This window comes from Lepidochelys kempii, chromosome 2 (genome assembly GCF_965140285.1).
Source record: "Lepidochelys kempii isolate rLepKem1 chromosome 2, rLepKem1.hap1, whole genome shotgun sequence".
NCBI lineage: Eukaryota > Metazoa > Chordata > Testudines > Cheloniidae > Lepidochelys > Lepidochelys kempii.
In genome coordinates, this window is record NC_136381.1 from 234,185,608 (window position 1) to 234,211,835 (window position 26,228).

Consider the following 26,228-nt stretch of genomic DNA (forward strand, 5'->3'; position numbering starts at 1 on the left):
CATTGTTTCATGTTCCCCTTGTATATAAATCTCCCTACTGTATTTTCCACTGCATGCATCCGATGAAGCGAGCTGTAGCTCACGAAAGCTTATGTTCAAATAAATTTGTTAGTCTCTAAGGTGCCACAAGTCCTCCTTTTCTTCATTCTTACTGTTATCCCCTTTAACCTCATCAGTTAGCCAAATTCAGTGTATTGTGGGCTGTTTCAGTTATGAGGGGAGATTGATGATACAGTCAGGTATTTTCTTTGTTACAATCTGTTTATTTACAAGGAATGTACAAAGCCTTGTTTCTCCAAACACAGGAGGAACCAAACAACAAGAGCTACTTTATACTTATAGCAATACAACCAGAAATGTACAGTGCACAAGGTTACTATTTTTAATGAGAATTATTTTTGTGTAACAAATATTTGTACTCTATTTTTTAACATGTATTGTTCACTGGGACGAACTCTTATGGGCTAGTGGGGCAAGCACCAGACCCAAAAGCCCTCTCATGAGGCTTCACCCAGGGTTACAAACCATGTGTGTCCAAGCTGTGTATCTCTGTGTCTGTGCTTCTCCTGCTTCTCTTTTTTGCACACACACAGAGCTGTCTCCTGTGGCTCTTTTTTGCACATATGCACCTTTACCCAAAACAATGTGCTCACATGGTTCAGATTCCTGGGCCTACTCATATATGCCTTTGTTTTAGGTGCAGGGCTGCTTAACCATCTTGCACAGCTATGTAAAATGAAGGGGAATGGCCACACGCATCAGCCTCAACGTTGCTTCACCAAACCCAAAGCGTTCCATTCCTTCAAAATTCTTGAATGGTTATATCATCCAGTCTGAGTGACATGTTGCTTTTTCATTTTTTTCCAGCACTTCTTCTTTGACACTTTAGTCTCTGACAGTCCCTCATCTTTAGGTTGAAGTTAACTATCTCCTCAACATCCTCTGTGCAGGAGACTGATGCAAAAGATCTCGTTTAGCTCCTTTGCAATGTCCTTATTCTCCTTAATTGCCCCCTTCCACGCCATGAGCCCACAGGTCCATTGATTCTCTTGAAGGCTTCCTTCTTATGTACTTAAGGAATTATTGTTTTGTTGTTTCTGTATCTTTGGCTATTTGCTCTTCATATCTCCTCTTAACCCTTCTAATTTCCATTTATATATTGCCTGTCATAGTTTATTCTCCTTTCAATTGACTTTACTTTCTGTGGTAATAGTTACATTTTCTTGGCAGAATTGACATATTTTCACAAAAATAGCCGGTGTATGCCATGAAAACGGTCGGATGTCTTCCTTAGGAACAAGCATACTGGAATTAATTATGACTGCATATGATATAGTAATTTTAGTGACCAGCTGAACAGTGTAAATTGAAGCATTTCTTTGTACTACAGGATTGGTGAAGGCAAAGGTGAACATATGCAAAACCAGTTTCTCGCAATGTTTTCTGTAAATTAAGGTATGGATGAAACATCACTAAGAAATGAAACAATTTATTGCACATACAACATCCCTAAGGTGCTGTGCAGAAAGCTTGATGAGCCCCATGATCTTTTTTAATGAGCTCTTCTGTTAATAGCGAAGAGACAACCTCCTGCAATGAGGGGCAACAAGAGGAGCTGAAGACTGTATGATGCACAGGATGCTATGTGCATATGAATCAGTGCAAGTGTGGAGTGAGGCATGGAAGGGACCTCCAATGCTTGAATTATTTTATATCCCAGTAGACAGGGACAAAATGCAGCTACACTTTCCTTGCTGGCCTTAGTAAAGTGCAGAGCCCAGTCATTGCTTCAAATAAAAAGACTCATCATAACAACATCAAATCAAACCCCAGATCCTGTCTATCATACACATTCCTTAATTCCATAAGGGCTTGTTTGCTTTAAAGTTGCTGAGAGTATTAAGCAACTTCTGTCTCTCTTTCTCCTCCCTCAGTGTTGGTTGGGGTGTTTAGAGTGCAGGTGCTGGGAAGTATTGATGGCCTGTGATATACAGGCTGTCAGACTAGATCAGTGGTTTTCAAACTGTGGGGCACGAATGTAGGTCACGGAATGTAAGGCACTGGTCAGTACCACCACTGGGGCCATTAAAAGTCCTGTCGGTGGTGCTGCCTGGCTAAGGCAGGCTAGTCCCTACCTGTTCGGACACCACACTGTGCCCTAGAAGTGGCCAGCAGCAGCTCTGGCTCCTAGGTGGGGGGGCCATGGGGCTCTGCACGCTGCCCCGCCACGAGCACTCGGTCCACGCTCCCATTGGCCGGTAAATGGCCAATGGGAGCTGGGGGTGGTGCTTGCTGGTGAGAGCTGCACGGAGCCACTTGTGCACCTCCACCTAGGAGCCGGACCTGCTGCTGGCTGCTTCTGGGGTGCAGCATGCTCCACAGTGCCAGGACAGGCAGGAAGCCTGCCTCTGCACCCCTGCTCCACCACTGATTGGGAGCTGCCTGAGGTAAGATCATATCCCAACCCCATGCCCCAATCCTCCACCCCAACCCTGAGCTCCCTCAATCCCAGAGCCCCCTCCTGCACCCCAAACCTGTCATTCCCAGCCCCACCCCATAGCCTGCACCCGCAGCCCAGAGGCCTGACCCCCTCTGTACCCCAACCCCCTGTCCCAGCCCAGAGACCCCTCCCACAGCCTGAACCCATCATTCCTGGCCCCCACCCCACAGCCCTCACCCCCAACCCTTTGCCCCAGCCCTGAGCCCCTCCCACTCCACAAACACCTCATCCCCAGCTCTGTTGGGTCACGGGCATCAACAATTTTCTTCAGCTGGGTCACCAAAAAAAAAAGTTTGAAAACCACTGGACTAGATGATCTGGTATTCCCTTCTGGACTTAAACTCTCGACTCAGCCTCCCTCCATCTCTATCTCACCATCTTCTTCCCATTAGTTCTTGGTTTATTGCTGAGTGGAAGCATCAGTAGAATAAAGGCTGTAGCTGCTGGTGACCATCACACTCACCAAAGCTTCCTTGTAGAGATGGGCCTACAGATGGCAGAGACTTTCCTTCCCAATTACATGTTGCTTCCAGATGCTACGTGGATGGTACTGCAGGATTGCTGAAGGTGTGGGGGGGTAGGAGTAAATGGGATGCTTCTCTTTAGAGTGGTAACAGGGGTCTTTCTCTGGGCTGGGCTCATCAGGTTTCCCCTGACAAAATGACCCAGTAGTGGAGCTGAGAGAAAGTGCACCTGGACATTAGCAAAGGGGAGTGCAGGCAGAGAGGAGGTAATTACACAAACCAAACAAAAAGGAAGCAGAGCAGTTGGAAGAAGCAAGGGATTTACCCCCTTACCTAGTAACACAGAGACTTAACAACATGGAACTAACAAGATGCCACCACACACAAGACCAGCTGCTTTTTTCTTGCATCCTCTCCCCACTTTCTTCCTGTCTATTCTGTATAGTCATCGTGCAAGCTCCTGGAGTTTAGGGCCTTGTCTTTGTAGGGCTGTGAAAGAACAAAGTAATGGTGACAGTTTGGGGGATCTGTCGATAACCTTATGAATTCCATTTGATTTCATGAACTTGATATGTGACTATGACTTTCAGTGCTGGTTAAAACTTCCATTTTATGACAGAAGACAGACAGCTGAGCCACTGACTTTGAATGACCCTCAGCCAGCAGCCCCACTCACAGGCAGAGAAAACGGAAAATCCCAGTGTGAGAAGAGAAGCAGGAAGAAGTGTCATCAGACCTTGCTTTTAAAAGGGACTAGCTCTGTAGCAAGAAGAGGTGTAGCAGGATATGCTTTGCTCCTGCCTTTTATCACCTCAGAAACCACTGCAGCTCCACTGGCTGAGTATCCACACCATGCCATTTACTTATGTTCCTTCCACCTACACCTTTACAGTCCTATGCAACAATGCAGTTTAAAGTGTCCTCTGTGCTTTCAGCCCCTTCCCCATGGCCTCAGAGGACCAGAGGTCTCCCTTTTCTGAGATCTCTGTCAGACTGGGCTCAGCTAGCCGTGTTCCTCTCTCCTTGACTTCCTTCCTGTGCCTGTCTTATCAGTCTTGAGCTGATGGGCTAATCGACTCGTTAGCTCAGCCAGTCCCCCCAGCTGATTAGATAATTAACTTCAATTACCCCAGTCAGCCTGGGGTAACCACTTGGTAACAGAGTGCAGAGTCACCTGTTAGCGCCCAGCACTCTGTCACAGGGTAGTAGACCATTGCTAGAACCAGAAGACTGAGCAGAAGGACAGAGGCCAGGATGGACCTGGCCCCCCTCAAAAACATTGACCTAACCCCAAAGGATTCCACAGAGTGATGATGGATCTGAAGAAGGGAATTGTATTCAGGTGCTTGTTGTTTTCTATAGATCTGTAAATCTTTTCTGCTTTCTATGAGTAAAGTGTGTGTGTTTAGTAAGTTCCATTGCAAAGGAGCTTCTGTGTTTCTTGAACATAAGAATGTAAGTATGGCAATACTAGGTTAGGCCAATGGTTGATCTAGCCCACTATCCTGTTTTCCAACAGTGGCCAGTGTCAGGTGTTTCAGCAGGAATGAACAGAATAGGGCAATTTACCATGATCCATCCCCTGTTGTCCAGGCCCAGCATCTGGCAGTCAGAGATTTAGGGACATCCAGAAGATGTGGTTGCTAACAGCCATGGATGGATCTATCCTCCATGAACTTATCTATTTTGAACTCAGTTATGCTTCTGGCCTTCACAATATCCCCTAGCAACCAGTTCCACAGGGTGACTGTGTGTTGTGTGAAGAAGAAATTTCTTGTGTTTGTTTTAGACCTGCTGCTTATTAATTTTGGTCCTTGTGTTGTGTGAAGTGGAAAATATCTCTTCCCTATGCACTTTCTCCATGCCATTCATGATTTTATAGACCTCTGTCATATCCCCTCTTGGTATTCTCTTGTCTAAGCTTAAAAGTCCCAGTCTTTTTAATTTCTCCTCTTATGGAAGCTGTTCCATACCCCTAATAATTTCTGTTGCCTTCCTCTGTACTTTTTGCAATTCTAATATATTTTTTTTTGAGATGGGGCATGTAGTATTCAAGGTGTGGTCATACCTTGGATTTATATAGTGGCACTATGATATTTTCTGTCTTATTATCTGTCCCTTTTCTAATGGTTCCTAACATTCTGTTAGCTTTTTTAACTGCTGCTGCATAATGAGCAGATGTGTTCAGAAAACTATCCACGATAACGCCAAGATCTCTTCTAGAGAAGTAACAGCTAATTTCGACCCCATCATTTTGTATGTATAGTTGGGATTATGTTTTCCAGTGTATAACACCTTGCATTTAGCAACACTGAAAGCAAAACTGGTGTTTCTTGCTTTAACTTTCACATGGTCCCCAAATTGTTAAACTGCCAATTGAAGTGCCCATGAGGGTGGCACTCTAAGGGACCTTGCATAGTCTACTGGGAGACTTGGGAGTTCAGTACTGGTCTTGGGACCTAGGGCAGCCTGACCATGGGGTCCCACATTCCAAGAAGGGGTCAGAACAAGAGACTGTGTCTCCATATTGCCAACCTCAAGAGATCAAAAATCATGAGCTCAACCCCAAAACCTGTGGGATTGACCTGAAAAAAATCTTGAGATTTAAAAAAACCTATATTGTGTGTTTGGTCTGTTTTAGGATTGCTGGACTCCTCCTGCCCACCCCCAATGTGTGTGACAATTAGTGCTACCCACACTCCAACATTGATTGGGAGAGATATTTTTGGCTCCTGCTGCAGGAGCTCTCACTCCCTCATCTGCCCATACCCTGCCCAGCAATTAATTCTGCTCCCCCCAATATCCTAATCATCCTGCCCCCAGCCCCTGCATCAGTTCTGCCTCCCCCCAAGTTTATCCCCCCCACCTCACCTCTGCCCCTCCTAGGGTTCTTCACTCCCCTCTCCCAGGCCTGGGGAGAGCCTCCATCTTCCATCTTCCAGGGTGGGGAGAGCAGCTCCAGACGTTCTCCCCCGCTTCTCAGCCAGGGTGTTGCAGAGGAGCTGTCTAGTTGCTCACAGGAAGGGAGGAGAGAGCGAAGCCTCCCTGAGCTGCTGGACTCTTTAACCTCCTGATCCCCTCCTGCGAGAATGGCTGGGGGTGTTCTGAGGCAATGGGGGAGAGAATTCTTCCTGTAGCAGCTCGGATTGGTTGCTCAGTGCCAGGAGGTGGGAAAGTGGAGAAGGCAGCCAATCAGAGGTGGTTTTCTCCCCATGAAGTGCTCAAATTTGTGAGAGGGTTGGGTTGGAGCTTCTCATGTCATTGCAAGAGGGGCTCCAGCTCCAGCTGAAATCCTGTCACTCATCCAAAAATCATAAGAGTTGAAAACATGGGTGCCTGGACACTGCTCAGCCCCAGCTGGCTTAGCAATGCAGGGGATACAAAGGCTGAACCCAATACAGCAGGCTGGTGTCTGTCCACTAGCGGGGACTCAGCCAGCCCCATAACCGCAATATTTTCAGTACCGGTGTTTACTGGTGTAGCACGGAGTGAGATTCATACCCCAGAGGCACATTTAATGCATTGTTCAATTGCCTGGTTTGTCCAAAGGGGAGGAAGTTCAAATGGGAGGTTGAGTTCCAAACTAGACTGCTGGGGGAGCTGTTCAGTGTGGCTCCTGTCTGGAAGCCCAACAGTGGCACTCCAGGAAAGCAGAGATTAGGTGGAGGCAGGAAAGCTGGCCTCAGAAGGAAATGGAGGAAGTTAGATGCAGGGGTTGGTCAGAGTGTGAGGGGATGACTGGGCCCTTCAACATGACTGGGAGATATTCCCCTTTTATTGAGTAAACTGTTGGATGGTCAGAGAAACCCAGTTCAAAGGGGGTTAAAGTGCAAATAGAGATTGGTAAATCCTCTGTACATAAAGGAGAGCCCTGCCCAGGGAAAGGAAGGAACCATCAGGAGAAGTTACTGTGACTGTTTCTTATAGCAATACAATTCCGTTCGGCTTCTCAAATGTGTGTTCTGGTACTCACATATTCCTCCCTCTCCTCCCCTCTCCTTCCCTCCCCTTCATAGGGACAGGGAATTTCACGTGTTTAGGTGGTTCATCCTGAAATCTTTTGAGAACTGCAGAGAAGATGCATAGAGATATTATCACAAATCGTTTATATTACTAATTGTTGTTATTTCTGATGTGTATATAGTTGAAAGTTGTGAGCTCATTCCTACAGTACAACTGGAATATTTACGTTGGTAGCTGCAATCAGTAAAAGAAGAGAGAGACAAACAAGAATAATCATAGAAGATTAGGGTTGGAAGAGACCTCACAAGGTCATCTAGTCCAACCCCCTGCTCAAAGCAGGACCAACCCCAACTAAATCATCCCAGCCAGGGCTTTGTCAAGATGGACCCTAAAAACCTCTAAGGATGGAGATTCCTCCACCTTCTTAGGTAACCCATTCCAGTGCTTCACCACCCTCCTAGTGAAATAGTTTTTTCCTAATATCCAACCTAGACCTCCCCCACTGCAACTTGGGATCATTGCTTCTTGTTCTGTCATCTGCCACCACTGAGAACAGCCGAGCTCCATCCTCTTCGAAACCCCCTTCAGGTAGTTGAAAGCAGCTATCAAATCTCTTCTCACTCTCCTCTTCTGCAGACTAAATAAACCCAGTTCCCTCAGCCTCAATGGACTGGAGGAGTGGTAGACTCTATAAGAACAGCATTTATCAAGCAGCCAAGTGCAATATGAAAAGGAAACAAAAAGAAAATATTATATATTAGGAGTTAAGAGAACAAGCACAACCGTAAATAGGCATCTACTACAGACTTCTGTGACTGGAGAATGAGAATGAAAAGTTTCTGGATCATCTGTTAAATAGATCTAAATCACTGTTCTCAAGTGGGATTTCTGCTGAGTGAAGAATACTGCTCAATAGGAGACCCACAGAATAGATTCTTAAACTGCATGAAAATGTCATGACGGTAAAGGGGCTAGAAACCACCAAACCTTTTTCCACAAAGGCCAGCTAGTTTACAGCAATGCTTTTTTTCTGGATAAGGCGGACTCCTCTTCGTAACCAAGCTGACAAAGAACATGAAAAGATAGAAACATAAACTAACAATGGACAACAAATAAAAATGCAGTGAGTAACTGTAAAAAGAGGCTAGTCTTTCAACAGATTAAAAGTGACCACACAGATACCTTTTTATGGAACGAGATGAAGTACTACAGAATGATGAGAATGCTTGGATGTTATATCTGTCATCATTATAAGCACTGACAGATGAAGATCATCTCTCCATTCTGTTTCTGTTTTTCTCAGTCCCGAGAGAGTATAATCCAGCTGTTTCCATCACAGAATTTATTTACCACATTTTTTCCATTGCTTCTTCTTTTTCTGTATGTTTCCCACCTTGAGGTATCCATTTGATGTTCAGTCCAGTGTCTTTTCTTCCAAATTCATTGCTGTTTCATGTCTTTACTCTTCTCAGGGATATGATAATTTTTTAATATTATTTTCTCCACTTGTCTTTCAATTGATATAATTAAAAGCATATTACTATCCCTGCTGTATTGAGCTACTCACTGATTTTTGCATCATCTTTCTTGCTGTAGCCCAGCTTTCTGCAGTGTACAATATGGAGAGAATGGAGAATGAGGGAATAAAGTGAGAACATACTAGCTAAGTACACTTCTTTTTAATGGCCAATTTTCATAACTACATTCCCCATCCCAAATGTTCTGTACTGCTTCAAATGACACCCTTGTGGATATTGTATCCATGTTTATTTTCCAGTCTACTGCAGAAGTGTGTCTAAAAACACAAAGACAATGGTGTAGCAAGTTCAACAATTGTTACAAGATTTTAGGGAGAGGCAGATTTCCTGAAACTGCAGCTCAAGGTAAGGATTTTATTTAAAATATTTTGAGAAGATATCTGCAGTCATTAATAAAGACTTCCAAATGCTTTGCATTTTTAGTTCTTTGGTACATGATTCAGCAAAGCTATTTAAATCTATTTTCTAATGAGAAGTTGATTGTATAAAAATAATATCCAAAGATGTACCTTCCTGAGCACTTCCCAGCTGACTGCTACGGAGGAACATTCATCATAAGATTGACTTTTATATGCATGCATTTATAATAATTTAAAAATTAAGATGGCAGATTAAAGCTTAAGTTTCTATGAATATCATACTACGCATATGTGACGTTATCTGATTAAAATATGATTATATAGATCATTGTTGCAACCACTATTATATATTTGCAACAAATCTTGTACAAAATGTGGCATCTAAAATATCTTTGAAAAAGTTATGATTTGCTGATTATGACTATACTAGCTGTATGCATGTATCATTTTTGTATTTGAAGTTATGAATATTGGCTCTGTACCGGGATTTCAAATGTTTGCTCCTGGGGCAGTGCCCTCGAGGTAGTTAGTCAGCACATCTTGGAGGGACTATTCAGATTGAGTGGCCCATCAAAAGGACATTTAACTCACAATGGACCATGGGAGACGCCTATCTACACTGAGTAGTCTGTCCTATAAATATAGGTAATGGCTTCCTGCAATGACAGGGCGAAATTGGGCATGAACATGTGACTTGCCTATGTGACTCCAAACATTATCTGGTCACCTGTGATTCTCCACTACCTGTGCTGAGGTTTTTGTTTGAAACAATAGGCTTCCCTCCACATGCCAGAGGATATAAATGGCCCTGGAAACCCCTCCATTTTGCCTCTGTCCTACTCAAATCTCTGGACTGTGGACTAATACTAATGGAAGCATCCTAACCAAGGGCCTGAGGTCCTTCAAATGATTTGGAAGTGACCAGAGACTCATTAAGATAGCAATTTATTCCATCACTGCTACAAGCCTGAACCAAGAACTTTGCAATTACTGTATGTATTTGATTCCTTTAACCAATTTTAACTCTCACCTTTCTTTCTTTCTTTCTTTCTTTCTTTCTTTCTTTCTTTCTTTCTTTCTTTCTTTCTTTCTTTCTTTCTTTCTTTCTTTCTTTCTTTCTTTCTTTCTATGAATAAACCTTTAGATTTTAGATACTAAAGGATTGGCATCAGCGTGATTTTTGGGTAAGATCTAAGGTATATATTGACCTGGGTGTGTGGCTGGTCCTTTGTGATCAGAAGAACCTTTCATTTGATGAGGCTGGTTGTAAAGAGCTACTCATCTCTGAATCCAATGTTTTTGGTGGTGATATAGGAACTGGAATGCCCAAGGAAACTGCTTTTATGATTTCTTGTTAGCCAGTGTGGTGAAACAGGAGTTTACTTTTGTGGCTGGTTTGGTCTATCTTATGAAAGAATAACCACCGGTTTTGGGTTGTGTTTGCTCTATTTCTCTGCAGTTCATCCTGAATTTGGCATCCTCAGTTGTGACCCACTGTGACATGGTGACAGCATATTCTAAAAGTTATGTTTAAAATAATTTCAGGAATCACATGGGTAAAGTACTAACATGCCCCTAAAATTGTTTAAATGGCTTACCTCAGTCCGAACAATAACCAACAAATAATGCAATAGTAATGGAACTCAAATGTCACTTGCACGTGTCACCTTTCACCTACGAAGGCAAATCTTCTTGGGAAGATCATGTGATGGGGGACTATTAGGTAATATTAACAAATTAGATCAGGTAAAGGATTTTGTAAAGAAAAAAGTAACTATATTTTAAAGTACATGACCAGCTGATGAGCTTAGCCACACCTACCATTACTGATGATAAAGCCACAGATGGCTGAGCATGCTTAGTCCAAAGGGCAGAATTTTCTGGTGGAGTATGTTGAGCATATCTTGAGTAAGATGATGTGACCTATATGAGAAGCCAAGCATGTAACCTGTCATCAAATGCAACTGAAATGTTTTTTTGAACTTTATAATACACCTGAGATTAAACTGTTCCAGAGGAGAGAAAAGTACTCCCTTTCCCCCAGAGTCAACAAAATGGCATGGCATCCACCTCTGACTAAGAGGAAAATGAAGACCATAACATGCCCTTGCAGAATTGGCACTTGCACTGACATTCTAAGGGGAGAGTTCAGAAAAGGTGAAAAATCTAGGAATTAAAATAATTTTAGCAAAGCAACATACTGCTGCCTCTTTGACTCTAAGTCACTTTGCTGGCTAGTATACTTTCCTTACATCCTCGGGAGCTGAAAGTCTGTAGCTGAAACCAGCCATCAACTCTGCAACAGATTGACAATATTAAATCTTTCCCAGTCCCTATGAGCACACACAGCAAACTTGGTTTCAGGTTGCTGAAGCAAAAGATTTCATGAACATGAGCAAAAGCCTCTTAATTCAGCTCCATCAGCGCAATATATTAGTTCTCTTTGCTAATTTCTGCACTAAGTGCAAAGGTTTTTGAATCACGGTTTGAGAATCAGTATCATGCTACAGTTTGTCAGTTTGTGACATCATGTTCTGGACTAGTGATGATTAATAAAAATACAGATAAAACCTTAGACATAGTGTTATGAAAGGAATAAGTTGGTGCTCTTGGATTTTCACTTCCAGAACCACCTTCTTTGCACTGCACAGAGACTTATTTTCTGTGTGGCATAGCTATGATTCTGTGCACTGAGCCTTTAAATGTAAGAAGCATCATGTCTGTTTGCTAGGGTTGTGAGAATTCAAGATGGAAGAGAGACATGCTCTGTTTTCTCTATTATCTTTGTTATATTTTTTTTTTTACGCTCTCATCCTGGTTGCCAGTTTTCTTTACATTTTCTATACTCAAAGAGCAAAATGTGCCCTTTCCCTCTGTACAGGGAAACAACAAGGAAAGAAAAACAGAGAAAATCTTCAAGGCAGAAAACAGTGTCTCTCTCCTGGTATAGGATCCTCTATCTTCAGTCTTCTCACAGCAGACAGGCAGGCAGACTTCTAGCATTTAAAATTGCAGTACAAGAAAACAGAATTACAGATACATAGTTCACAGTCTCCAATTATTATTTCTGTTCTAAATTGACCTATTCTGAACCAACACAGTTTGAACCTTACCAATATGCACTAATGACTGGGGGACCCAGTACAAATAATGGAGTTTTGCAATTTAGGGATTTTATATTCCATTGTCATTTTTCATCTTTAAATGTTTCTTTTCTTCTCCTGTCGCATGGCCAAATCCTAGAGTAAATGAAAGTTAAAATCTTACTTACTGTCTTTGTTTAGAAGTAGCAGCTCATTTCTGAGTATAGCTAAGTAAGGGCCTGATTCTATAACCCTTACTCACATGAGTGAGTAAGGACAACTGCAATGAATAAGGATTGCAGGATAGGACCTTTACTTAGGTATAATTGCCCATGAACTGCTTCTATATGATGATAACAGTTTGCAGGGTTGGACCCTGAGCCTCTAAAAGCAAAAAGTCATCTTCTACCAATCTGAAAAAGGCTTCAGAATATGAATTGTGAAACATGTTCCAGTAACTGGGTGAATATTTCATATAGTCCACTTGATCAGGCAGCAACCTGCTATTTGGCACTGGGATGAAGGAGAGATCTTGAGAGCAATTCAGATAGGCTAAAGTGAATGAAGTCATGTTCATGTTAGCGTTCATTAGAGTGATGGGGATTACACCCATATTGCCATCTGAAATGAAATCATGAGTTCATTAAGATAACGCTAAGTACCTTGCTAGAATCAGTGAAGAGACCACCAGGCTTTTGGTGAATTGTTGATTGAATTTAATCACAGACGGTATCATTTTAAAATAGTGACCATCATGAAAAAAATAGGATCGTTGTTATATCAGCATTCTACTTCTTTAGCGGAAAGGTGCCAATTGTGTGCATGCCCATGTGTGTACTCAGGGTTGCTGGACTCAGGAGGGATTTACCTACAAGGGAAAGCACACAGTGTGTGCACCTCCACCTCCACCCTCCCTTAAGGGTTCTTCTGGGGGAGGGCAGCTATAAATTTATATCAAGGCACCACAGGGAGTCCTGCCAGCACAAGCTGTCCGAGAGATGTGTTGAATCAGTGCATGCCCTATGTCTAGCCCTAGCCAGCAATGACAACTTTGTAAGATGCCCAGCAGAGTGAGGGTCACGGGTATCTTGTGACGGGGCAAGCCCCGCAGTTTTGTTTTGTTAGTGGAAGCTAGTATAACTCAGGACTGAATCAAGCCTAATGTTTGTAAAAGACTATGAAGATAAAAAGCTTGATTTAAGCACTAAATGTTCTTCTTTTTCATTATTAGAGTTCAAGGATCACATAGAAGTTTCCCTTTGGGCAGTGACGGACACCTGTTCTGTTTGCCATGGAGAATTGGCCACACCATTATTCTTGTATTTTCCATCACCTCAGTGTCTGGCCCCCTGAAGACCTCTGATTGCTCAGGTAATGTGTGATCAGAAAACTATGGCTTGGAGATGTGTTCAACAGATTTCTTTATGAACGTTAGCATAACTCCATAATATTTTCCACCGCTCTTTTGTCTGCCATTTTCCTGTCAAGATCTTTCCTTCATTCCAATGCCAGACAGCAGGTGTTAATGCGGATACCTCAAACTTTAAAAATGGCTTGCTAATTACATTGGTGGGGTTGTTTGCCTATCTTCCTTGAAAAATTCATTTTAAAATATTTTTAAAATACTTAGTGTTCTACTGAGGTTGGCTGGCTCCATAAAAAATAAAGAACTTAAATTATGAACAGCAGTTCACTAGTTTTGTTGGTAACACAAAGTACTATTTGAGAGCCCAAAGTGGTTATAAAGGAGTTCAAATTTTGTTGAGCAAAGGATTCATTCTGTCAATGCTGCTGTAACACAGGCACGTGTTTGGTGTACTTTTCGGTGCTTCTCTTTTACCCTTTGGCATATTAAGTTGCTCAGGAAGAACTTTCAGCTTATTTTTTAACCTCAGATTTTCCCTTATCCAACTCTCATCCACTACTGTTCCCACATCCTTCTAACTCCCAGCCTTTTAAACTATTTTTTTTACTGCAATTAGCTCCTAAAAATATTTGCAACATTGAGTTAATATCTTCAGAACAATATCACTGCATAATCTCCAAAAGCTGTGTCTGCATACACAATAGTATTGCTTTAACGGTACTGTGATAGTTAAAACAATACAACTCCACAGTGTGGACGCAATTATATTGCGCTTATACTGGTTTAGTTTATTTCTTTACAGAAATAAGCCAATCACGCCAATCAGCGCCTCCCCCTCCTTCCCAGCACCTACCGCCTGCCACGGATCAGCTGTTTTGCAGCGTCTGGAGGTGCTGGAGAGGAGGGGGGAGGAGCGAGGGCATAGCACACTTGGGGGAGAGGGTGGAACGGGACGGGGGTGAGAAGAGGCAGGAACCCAATACTGATATAGAGATTGTACCAGTATAACTATATCGATTAAAAAACATCCCACCCTTAACTGACATAGTTCTGGATGGGGGGAAAATTAACCACTGCGTCTTGGTCTATTCACAGACCAAGATGCAGTGGTTTATTCTTTTTCACAATATATTTCCAGGCTAAACAGAAGTTAAATATAGCATGATTCTGTATATTATGTACAATTCTTTTCAAAATGGTAAAAGCATTTTCTAACTTTGTCCTGTACTTCTGCACAGACAAAGGTCTCCTAGTCAAACAGTGGGTTTTCACCAATGAGTTTATTATCTTTAAAGTTAAACAAGGTATGTAAACACTGACATGAGTCTCTTGCATCAAGAAAACCTGGAATTTATCCAGCATCTAACAATGATTTTTGCCCAATAATATGAAGAAAGTTTTATATTTCTTCAAATTTTGAGAAACGTCTAAATATAGTTTCTCAACCGAAAACAAAAGTTGACGGAGTAAAAAACCCTGCTGCAAATGACTCCATATATATGTGTGTTAGATCTGCACTTGGCTAATCCGTCAAACCTCATTTGATTTGAGGATGATGCATTTTTTCCCCATCTGTTTGTAAAAGTGCAGTTGTAGCTACATCAGTGATGTAGTGCTTGTTGTTGTAAAGCAGCTTGTTTTTGCTTTACTGACAACGGGGAGGTGTCAGTAAGCATGTGTCAAGCTCTCAGTCTGGCTAACTAAAACCTCATATGAGGGAACACTGTGATCAGGGGCACTGTTGGGGGGGGGGCTATAGCCACCCAAAATTTGCCTTAGCCCTCTTGCAGCAGCCGCTGCTCTCCAGCCACCCAACTCTGAAGGAAGTGCTGCCACCAGCAGCAGCTTGGGAGTAAGCCTGGGAAGAGGACCAGGGGGCCCAAGAGCAACTCTTGCCCATCTCGGCCCATGTCCCTCCCTGCTGGGGCATACCGCCCTGGGCAGGTGGAGGGCCCAGGCTCCCCACAGTAGTCCAGACTAACCCCTTCCGGCCCGGGTTCCCAGGCCCTGCCCCCTGCAGCCACTTATCCCTGAGGGCTCTACTTACCCCTCAGCCAGGTCCCCCTGCCCAGGTAGCTGTTACCGGCTGTGAACTGTTGAAGGGCACTGGGGAACTGAGAGGTGCCCCAAACAGCAGCAGCAGTAGGAGACGGGGCAGCGCCAACCTGGCCAGGGGGCAGGGCTCTGGAGGGGGAGAGGAGAGCTGGTACTTACCTGAGGAGGAGCAGGGGGCAGAGCTACAGAGAGGGACAAGGCCTCTTGGCAAGGGGTGTGTGTGCAGCCCCCTAAATTTTCTGTCTAGCCCACCTCAGTCCCCCACTGGGAAGAGGCTGGCGCTGCCCCTGACTGTAATCATATGGTGTGAGTCTCCGGTAAAACAGATCCACAGGACTTCCCTGAATTAATTCCTGCTTCAAGTCCCATAGCTGTGGTTGAACTATAGCACATCTCTTAGAAAAACATCCAATCTTGATTAAAAATCTTCCAGTGCTGGAGAATCCACCATGACCCTTGATACAACATTCCAATGTTTACTAACTCCCAACCCCACCTTTTTAAGACCTTATTTTTAGTCCAGTCTGAATTTGTCTAGCTTCAACTTTCAGCCACTGGCTCCTGTCATAACTTTGTCTGATAGATTGAAGAGCCCTCTATTTCCAAATTTCTATTCCCAGGTAGGTACTTACAGATTGGGAACAAGTCACTCCTTAACCTTCCCTTTGATAAACTAAATAGATTTGCCTTAGCTCTTTGAGTCTCCCTAGAAGGCGTGTTTTTCCAGTCCTTTATCATCCTCATGGTTCTATTCTGGAATCCCCAATTTTTCAATGTCCTTCTAAAGTGAGGACACCAGAACTGGATACAGTTTTGCAGCTTAGTTGTAGCCATGTTGGTCCCAGGATATTAGAGAGACAATGTGGGTGAGGTAATATCTTTTATTGGACCAACTTCTGTTGGTGAGAGAGAGAAGCTGTCAAGCCACACAGAGCTCTTCCTCAGGTCTGGAAAAGTGACTCCTAGTGTCACAGCAAAATGCAAGGTGGAACAGATTGTTTAGCATTTGTAGTTAGCACATATTGTGAGGGACCATTCAAGATAGAGCATAGGCGCCGACTCTGTGGGTGCTCCGGGAGCACCCATGGGAAAAAAATGGTGGGTGCTTAGCACTCACCGGCAGCCCCCCATCGACACCTCTCCCTCCCCCCAGTGCCTCCTGCCTGCCGGTGGGCCACACCAATCAGCGCCTCCCCCTCCTTCCCAGCACCTACCACTGCCACGGATCAGCTGTTTTGCAGCGTCTGGAGGTGCTGGAGAGGAGGAGCAAGGGCATAGCACACTTGGGGGAGGGGGTGAGAAGAGGCGGGAAAGAGACGGGGTGGGTTGGGGCATTGGAGGAAGAGGTGGAGTGGGAGCAGGGCCTTGGCGGAGCTGGGGGTGAGCACTCCTGGCAGATTAGAAACTCGGCGCCTATGAGATAGAGTAGCCCATTAACAGCTCTGCAGTCATAGGACAAAAAGAGGGGGTTAGTGGGTTACAGATTGTTGTGATAAGCCATAAATCCAATGTCTCTGTTCAGTCCATGATTTTTGCTGTCTAGCAGAGTAATGAATTTAAACTCCCAGTCTCATCTTTTGAAAAACTGTTATATAGGTTTCATTCACCCACCTTGTCTCACAGCATTCCAGTAGCAGTTGCACCAGTGCCAAAAATTGGGTTAGTATAACCTCCCTACTTCCCTTTTCATACATACATGCCCCTTTAGTAACAGCATCGCACCGAGAGCTCATGTTTAGCTGATTATTTACCATGACCCCCAACTCTTTTTCAAAGTCACTGTTTCCTAGGATAGAATCCTCCAGCTTGTAGCTATGTCCTATGTTCTTTATTCCTAGATGGATGACCTTACATTTGGCCATATTGAAACTCAGACTGTTCAAGTGCGCACAGATTACCAAGTGATCCACATCACTCTGTATCAATCACATGTTCTCTTCATTATTTACTACTCTTTCAGTCTTTGTGTCATCTGCAAAGTTTATAAATAATGAGATTTTATGTTTTCTTTCTTAAATCGCATAGGACCAAAAAGTGATTCCTGCAGGATCCCTTAGGCAGAGCCCACGCCACCAGGCACAAACACCTATTTCTCCACCCACCCCCATCTCCACTGGGCCTTGGCACCCCTACCCTCCGCTTAGCGAGTGCAGTTCTGTTTAGTGTGAAACCCTCAATCAGGGCATGCCAAGCACAGTTCAGCTGACCTTTATTCACACAACAAGGATGATGCTTTATTACCCCTGCACCCAATAGTGAAGTGACTTTCAATTCAGCACCAGCCAAAAGTAATAATTTGGGCAAAGCAGTTCCATCATTCTGTGCACCTAGGCAGAGTGGGCAAGTCTATGCAAAGAAGGTTGGTTCCTGAAGTCTTCTTCCCCTGTTCATCACTAGATGTCGGGGAGTGGGCAGGAGGATGTTCATTCAGACCCTGCTTACACATTCTCCTTAGAATACAGTCTCTGATAAGGATCATCTCTCTCTTTTGGATGGTTGGAGATCTTTGCAGGCATGCTTGAGAATCTTGCAGGATGGGCTGTGCAACCATACTCAGGTATACCCCGTCCAGTTTTCTGTTCCATTCAACCACCTGGATTTTCAGAGACCTTTTCTGCAATTTCCATGCTGAGAACCTGATAATGAGTGCATATTTCTAGCTGTCAGGAATGCCTCCTGTTCTCTTTCTCTGGTGGTCAGATTCTTATCTGCCTAATATACATTACTGATGATCAGAAATGATTCAGCAACATACTTAGCCCTTTGTTTTTATTAGAGAATCAACTTGAAAAAAAGTTCATTAGTATTGACATATCCAGATTGTTGATATGGTAAATAAGTAGTGCAGGGCAAGAGTTCCTTTGCGGAGGTTTATCTGGACAAAATAATTAAAGAGTTATTTCCCTATCAAGTACATTGTTATTACCTACAGTTGGCTACTCCCATCTCGCAATTCTTGCTCCATTACAGCTTCTAGATTCCTTAAAGGCAATCTTTAGATGCGATTTAAAAATATTACAGCTTTCAGATAGTGATACTTAGGGCTGATCAAAATATTGAAATTTTGATGTTTTTGGTCAAAGTTTTGAATTACCCCCTGCCCATAAAACCACGTCTGAGGAATTTTGAGTTTTTTTCATTACTCTCCCCATTTTTCTACTCTCCCCATTTCACTACTGATAATGACATTTTATACAGCACTGTTCACCCTGATGGATCCCAAAGTGCTTCACAAGTTGATATAAAAACTATTAGTCAAAACCTGGCTCTGCAGGTGTAGAGCTGGTCAGAGCTCTATAGACCAGCCAGCCCTCATATCTATGGAGCATGGCTGCAATCCTGAGGAGGGAGCATCTCTCAGCAGTGACTGCAGAATTGTTACAGGACCATTCAGCCTTAGCCCCCTGCCCAGGGCAGAGTCTGAGACTCTGACCTCTTTCTTTCCTGGCATCAGGGACACAGGGGAATGACATCAGGGATACTTCCCGCAATCTTTTTATGTGGGTACTGGAGTCTCTTCAGCTGAGTGATAGCTGAAGAAATAGAGAGAGTGCTAAGCAGCCCTCCAAGAGACACTAGAGTTGGCTGACTCATCCTAAATGGAACTGTTATCTGGTAACGAGTGACAACCATACCTAGTGCAGTTGGAATGAAGGCGAAGTATAATCCCTGAGAACCTCTTCTTCCACTAGCACCCCCATCATTTGCCTCTCCTCACTATGTTGCTGTGTGGGCCTATGAAGGCTGATCCTTAAATTGTCTGCAGCTATTGAGTAATGCCAGCCTCCCATGGCTGGACATGCTTTCTGTGCAGCACTCCCAGCCCCTACCTATGTGGGGAGTAAAAGAACCAGGCTTAATCTGGTTATCCCACATAGCAGTGCAGGACATTACCACTAGATGGCTCCACTAGCCCCTAAATATCACTGACAACTGCAACCTGGAAAAGTACCCCAATAAAAATGCACAACAAATTAAAGATACTGTTAACAAGCACTATTAATTAATAACATACTGCCTCACACACAACCACATTAAGAAATGTATAGTCTGTTTCATTATCTGGAACTAAAATTGGAATGTTATTAAATGAGTTTTCCATTTTCACATGGTTGGGGAAATCTATTGAATATGCTTAGAATGATAATTTACTTTTTTATAGTGCCTTCTATCCCAAGGTTCTTTGGAACTGATAATCAGAGGTGCTTAGCGTTTCTCAGAGTCAGGGCATTTACACTCCCGTGCACATGACACAGCTGAAATACAGCCACCCTCGAGTGGAAGAAGAGAACTGGTTTACCTCATATTACATTGGGATGGCATTGGCCAGGACTCAAGCAAATCCTTGCACTCACGAAAGGTGTATGTGATCTTTAATATCCAGGTAGAATACAGAGAATTTTCTTTTTTATTGCTTAATCTGCAAAAGCCTCAAACAGTCAAGATGGAACTATGCCTAAATCAAACAGTCCATTCTTTCTGAAGTCACATATTAAGTTAATTTCTTGTTTGTACATGCTTTCACATTAGCTCAGTGTGGTTTTCCTTTTTCTTCTTCTTTCTCTAGGATTTTGTGTAAAACAAGAACTGAAGCAAAGTTTAGCTGTTGCCTACTTAAAGCTGTACAAAACCTAGGCTAGTGCCGATGAAATGAGACTATTCTGATTGCTAGGAGGTAAGATATCCCAACTGCAAGGTACCCTGGCTAGATGCCAAATAATGATCTTATTAATCTTTTCCTGCTGGGCCTCTCCTAGCAGCATCTGGTTTCATGGTGTGGCATAGCAGAGGGGCAGATAAACTACAAAGTGTCTAGAGTCACTACAGATCAAGGAAATTGGAAAGGCCTCCAAATCAAGTTACAGATAGTTTTGCAACAATGGGACAGAACAGAAAAACTGCTTCTTTTAGTGTTTATTTAACCTGCCTGAATTGTCACCTGCTTTTGCTGCTTTGTTGAAGTAGGCTGAAGCAATAAGCAAAGGGAATAATCAGCCAAACTGTATTATGAAGCCTTTAGAACCTGACTGGCTCACTGCATATTTTAGTAAAACTATCTCTTTTGTTCTCCTGTCATCTACTGCAAATGTTGGGGCATTTGGAGGCACCGTGTGGGTGCCATATGACAATGATGCAAAAAATAACATGCTGGCCCCAAGATAAAAAGAGCTGAGCTTTGTTTGTAAATGGACCAATTTCACTTACCAAATCTGACTCCCAAAATTCTGTTCAACATATTAATGATCTGCAAACACTCATAAATTAGTCAAAGCCCAGGCAGATGTGTTTCATTACAGGGGTAAATTCTTTTATCAGTTTCAGGTGATTGATTAATCTTGTGTAACTAGCAAGTGGTTCGTGCAAACTCTTTCTTTTGCTCACTGGCTACCAAAAATGCTTTTGATCAAATGAAGTGGGAGTTCACTTGTGTTGTCTCTGAGAACTTCAATGGAGGCTGGGATGGAATTTATAAAATATATATGTTTATTATAGGCCTTACTACTTACCATGGTGATTACCAATTGTTTGATTTTTTTGATTGCTTCTCTGTGAACCAAGGCCAAACTGCCCTGGCTTCCGATGACTGGCCCCTCAGCACTATTTGTTCATGAGCGAATGCAAATATGCATAGGACAGATCTGAGAAAAGACATCAGGATAAAAAAAAGGAGACAATAAAATCTCCTTCAGTTCAGATATCCTTGTTTTAGCTATTGAATCTAGAGACCACTCTAAAGCCCCATTACACTCCATACTTGCATGATCTCAGATGGCTAAATAAATTGCCTGTGGAAACAAGATAGGCCAGACCCTAACTTTTCATTTAGGACACCTAGAAATGTTTATAAACTTAGGAGTGATTATTTCATTTAAAATTTCAAACTATAATCCTTAAATCATACTCAAACAAGAGTTCAGAATTGGTGGGGCCCTGTCAAGTCTCTCTCAGGGGAGATGCAGGTTGGTAAAATGCTGGGCCTGGTTCTCCACTGCTTTGCACTTTGTGTCATTTACACCTGTGCAAAGTGGGTGTAGAACAGCAGCCATTCTGATGCAGTAGCATTTTACACCCCTTTTGCCCAGGTGTAAATGACTGCACAAGATACAAGACACTGGAGAAACAGATCAACTACTCTGCTGTAAACTTTGAAGCAGGTACGACTTATATGCCTGCCCAGGACCTCTAATTAATAGATTTTGGGTTTATCTGCACGTATCGATGATGCCAATTTGTTCATTCTTGCAGCACATGTTGGTAATTTCCCAAAGCTTAATATCTAGTTTTCCCAACTTGCCAGCACTGGCAAAGGAGCTCCTCATAGATACATGAGATCAAGAATCCCAGGGGCTAGATCCACAGAGGGGAATTAGACTCTGTGTTACACTGCCTAATGTTTGTGCGCCCTGCTACCTAGTGCAACCTACAGCCCTGAATTAGCTGCCCAGGCTCTCTATACAATGCATTGGGAACGTTAGCACCCACGAATGGGATCCGCAAAAGCAAGCAAGCTGAGCGAGGAGCCACTTAAGCTAGCCCATAGAAAATGCCCAGGTTAGGGATGTGATCTAAGTTCCACACACACACACACGCTGGGATTATGTACTTAAACCCAGGACAGAGGGATCTGCTTCCTGGCATTCAGGATTCCAAATAGTCATTAGAACAGGAAACTGAACTTGGGTCTCCCACACTCTTGACCACTCACTTAGGGCATCACTCTCAGTCTTCCCCTGTCCCAGTGAATATTTATTCATGTAAATATTTATTTGAATGAAGTATTTATACAGAGTAGAACAGCTTCAACAGAAGAGATTGAGAGTGACCCACCCCAGTGTTGGAGTGGAGCCAGAATGTGGCAGAACGCAGTTCCAGTACTATCCACCAAGAGCTCCGCCCCCAACCTTCAATCCCCACCACCACCAACTGAAGGCCAGGTTAAGGCCGCATGCTCATTGGCAATTTTTTTAGCTGCCTGGAGGACTTTATCCATGGAAACATAGATGCCTAGGGAATTTAGCCACCGACAGGTTTAGTCAGCAGCTGAGCAGGATTTTGGGGGATCTAAATTTTGGATTTAGGTGCCTGAAGTGGCAGTTAGGTACATAAATCATTTTGTGGATCTAGCCTCAGGTGACTCAACATAGAACAAGCTCTGTAGAAGTTCTCTTCCTTAAAGGCCCTTCTCTATACCATTCTATTTCCATATGAAGCAGCTGACCCCTTCTGGTTTACCAATGCACTACATGCAAGGAATATTGCCTCATTAAGAAACTGAATAATGAAATTAACCCTGCTGCTATTTGGATAAGTAGTGTTCCTTAATTTCCTCTTTGTTCACACTGCATCAGTGAATGCTGGTCTCCTATTAACCTTGGGGTGGAGTTTCTGATCTTGACACCTAGAAATAGTGCCAACAGCCCTCTGCTCATGCTGACTTCTCATTCATCTCTTTTGGCTCAGTTTGCCCAATATATATGGTTTTGGTTTTATTTCCCTCCCTGACAGATATTTATTACTTGACTATGTTGCTCTTGATAGTGTCTATCTTAGTCCCCTGCCCTATTTTTATGCTGATTAAATATTAATATCATTATTAATATTTGTTCAGCTCTGTCAACTCAGCCCTATACAAATCGGAGGAAATTGAAACCCTTAGTGCGAGAAGCCAGTCAAAGCAGATGTACAGAACAATTCAGACACTGGATATCCTGTATGGCCAGAGATGTCTAATTTTAATGATAGGAATGAATTTTCTTACCTCTGTGGGTTAATGACACAGGACTGCTAATGTCACAGCATTCAGAATTCAGTGTGAACAGTGCCCCTTCAGTCAAGCTTTCTTGTAACATCACTCTTACTTACTCCAGTACTTCTGCTCTCCTATCCTCAGCAATAACCCAAAAAGCAAAACCCTAAACCTGCCTCTTGCTGGGAGTGAAAGAAGAGAGAGAGAGAGAGAAAATTCATTGCTGTCCCTCTTGCTCTTGGTAGGTGCTCAGATGACGCTATGGTGATGAGCACCTAGGGTGACCAGATATCCCAATTTTATAGGGATAGTCCCGATATTTGGGGCTTTTTGTTACATAGGTGCCTATTACCCCCCACCCCCGTCCTGATTTTTCACACTTGCTATCTGGTCAACCTGTGGGCACCCCAATATAAGAAAGTACATGGACTGGCAGACATGAATAATATTGACACATAAATATTTTAACTGAGCCAAGTTTGACTTCTGGCTTTTATTAGCACCTTATTTTTGCTACTGTTAGTGCATGAATTTGGGATTAATGTAAAGTACATTAAGTACCTCTCAACTGGTTAATACCACCAAGAGTGAAAATTAAAATGCTCCGTAAATCTCACACAACTACAGGCATAAGGTGCAGCGGGCAGTGCAATGGTTGAGGTGTTAAGGTACTGGGGAGCCACTCTCAGTATTATTCCTAACAATACAAAATCACTTGAATGCATTTTTCAAATAACCATCTCCATCACATACTATTTGATTTTACTAATGAATGCAGGAATTGAATCTTAATATGTTTCATGCAAGTATTCTGTAGAGATTTATTAGTTCTAAAATGCTTTGTGCAATCACAGTACTTTGTCATTAAAATTGCCAGGTTTTGTGCTACAAATACTAGAATCATAATTAAAATGCTGTGATGTTGGCTGCTGCAGGATCTGATATCCTTACCAGGGTGATTGAACCACTATATTTCTGAGATCTTCCGTCTCTCATTTCTCTTTGAATTTATTAAGGCAAGGGAAATACAATAGACCATAAAACACCTTGTAAGACAGAGTAGTAATGGTACCTAAGAAGAAATAAGGAAAGTGCCAGTCAGATCCATGCACAGCGCTGGACTAAGATACAATATTCTCTCTCTAAGCTACCTCTTCTGACATCCCTGAAGGAATGTCAACAACAACCAATTAAACAAGCTTCTGTCTCCCTGGGTGTAGGTCAGGCCTAAGGCTGTGAATACAGTAATTGAAAAATGGGTCCCAAATGTGGCTTAAGTAGTTTACCTTATGCTTCAGGTAACTCCCTTGGATACCAAGTGTCTGCCTCCCACACCTGCTGCTCTGAACATGTTCAGGCAGAAATGGCTTTCCAGTGCAGTTTCTAATAGAGAAAAACAATCAAAGGCCAGGCTGGTGGTTTGGGATGATCCTTCCAGGAATCCCAAATGAAAAAGGGAAGGAGTTAGCATTCCCCTTAGAATTAAGACATGTAATGTGAATGGCTTTCAGTCTGGAAGGGCCTAATGATTAGACAAGACCACAAGTGTGATAGCATATCCATAGGCGCACAGCCCCTGCAACGTTCCAGGAGGTTGTCTGGATTAAAACATTCTGCCAGTGGAACTATATTGCATAGGGACTTGGTAAAAGAATACAGAGCCCTTCCCTTTGAGGTCACTGGTTTAAATCTAGCCCAAGTTAGAGTAGCTGAACGGCATTATAATTTGACAGCTGTTTGGTGGTTCATCTTCAGCACAGTTGAGGACAGCATCAGGTCACTGTTCTGCTGAATTAGGCAGTGAACTCTCCTGGGATGGGATGATAACTTTTTACATGGTTTGTAAAGTATTATGCCTTTCCATTTGGCCTGTGGAAAACTGGCGACAGGCTACTCAGCAGCAGCAAGATGCAACTTCATGGCTATCTGCTGCTGTCTTTGATTTGCCAAAAAAGGTTATTTTTTGCATATAACTAAGGTATACTGCTTAAGTGCTATCCTGAATAGGGATGCTTTCCTGAGTCAGGGCTCTTTGTAACCCTGGGAAAATCATTTACGCTCTTCGTGCCTCAATTTCCCCATCTATAAAATGAGAATAATAATTCCTGTCTTGCAAGGTTATTGTGATTGGTAATTAACATCAGAGAGGCTCAGATAGCAGATGCTATGGAAATGACAAATGTTTTGGTTATTCTCCATCAGTTTTCAGGATTCCATTATTTACATGTGTTATCAGCAAAATAAGATGAAGGGGAATTAACACTCTGAAGAGAAAAATAAGATCTAAAAGCTCTATATTTGTTTCCAACATGTTGCTTTATGTATAAGGTGATCTACTCTTATTAGATACTTAGATGTGCATTAAACCAAACAACGTGGTCTCTGCCCCAGTTTAAGATTGGACATATCAGAACAAGTGAAGACGGCTGAAATGAAGGGTACAGAGGGAAAAAATGGGAACCTGGGAGTACAGGAGTTACAAAACATTAGTGAATATATTCAAATATTTTTCAACTCTGGTACCTGGTTAATGTGATCAAATCTCCTGGGTCAAATCATTTGTACTAAAAATAATGCAAGTTCCACACTTTATGTAGTTCACTTTAGGCAGGTATTTATTGGATAATTCAGTCCCTGAGTAGTGAATGTTAACAATTCATTTGTTTGACATTGTAAACAAGATACAAGAGAAAAAGAGCCCAAGAAAGACCTATGATAATAAAAGGTGATGACGACTAGTCTGTGTTATGCTGATGTTGCTGTTGACATTGTAGGTCAAATGTACAAAAATGTGCTTGAATAACAGGAGTTTGCCATAGTCCGATGCGTGTTCACAAAGCAGGTTTGCATGTGCACATAGGTTTGTGCAAAGCCAGACTTGCACATGCACTGGGACATTTGTACCTATGTTGCAAGTTCTCATTTTTGTGCATTTTGGAAGGGGGTTGGCCCCTAAGCACTATCGTGGGCTGTGCAAATTGTGATACGCATCATCCTCCCACCTGTGTTGATACGGTCAAACGAACAAAATGTTAGAACTGACTTGATTGTAATAAAAAGAAGGCACTTCATTATAGAAAGCTATGGAAACTATTACATTCATTATGTGTAAATCAGGAATATGAGGTTGTCTGTGTTTTTCCATTCCATTAA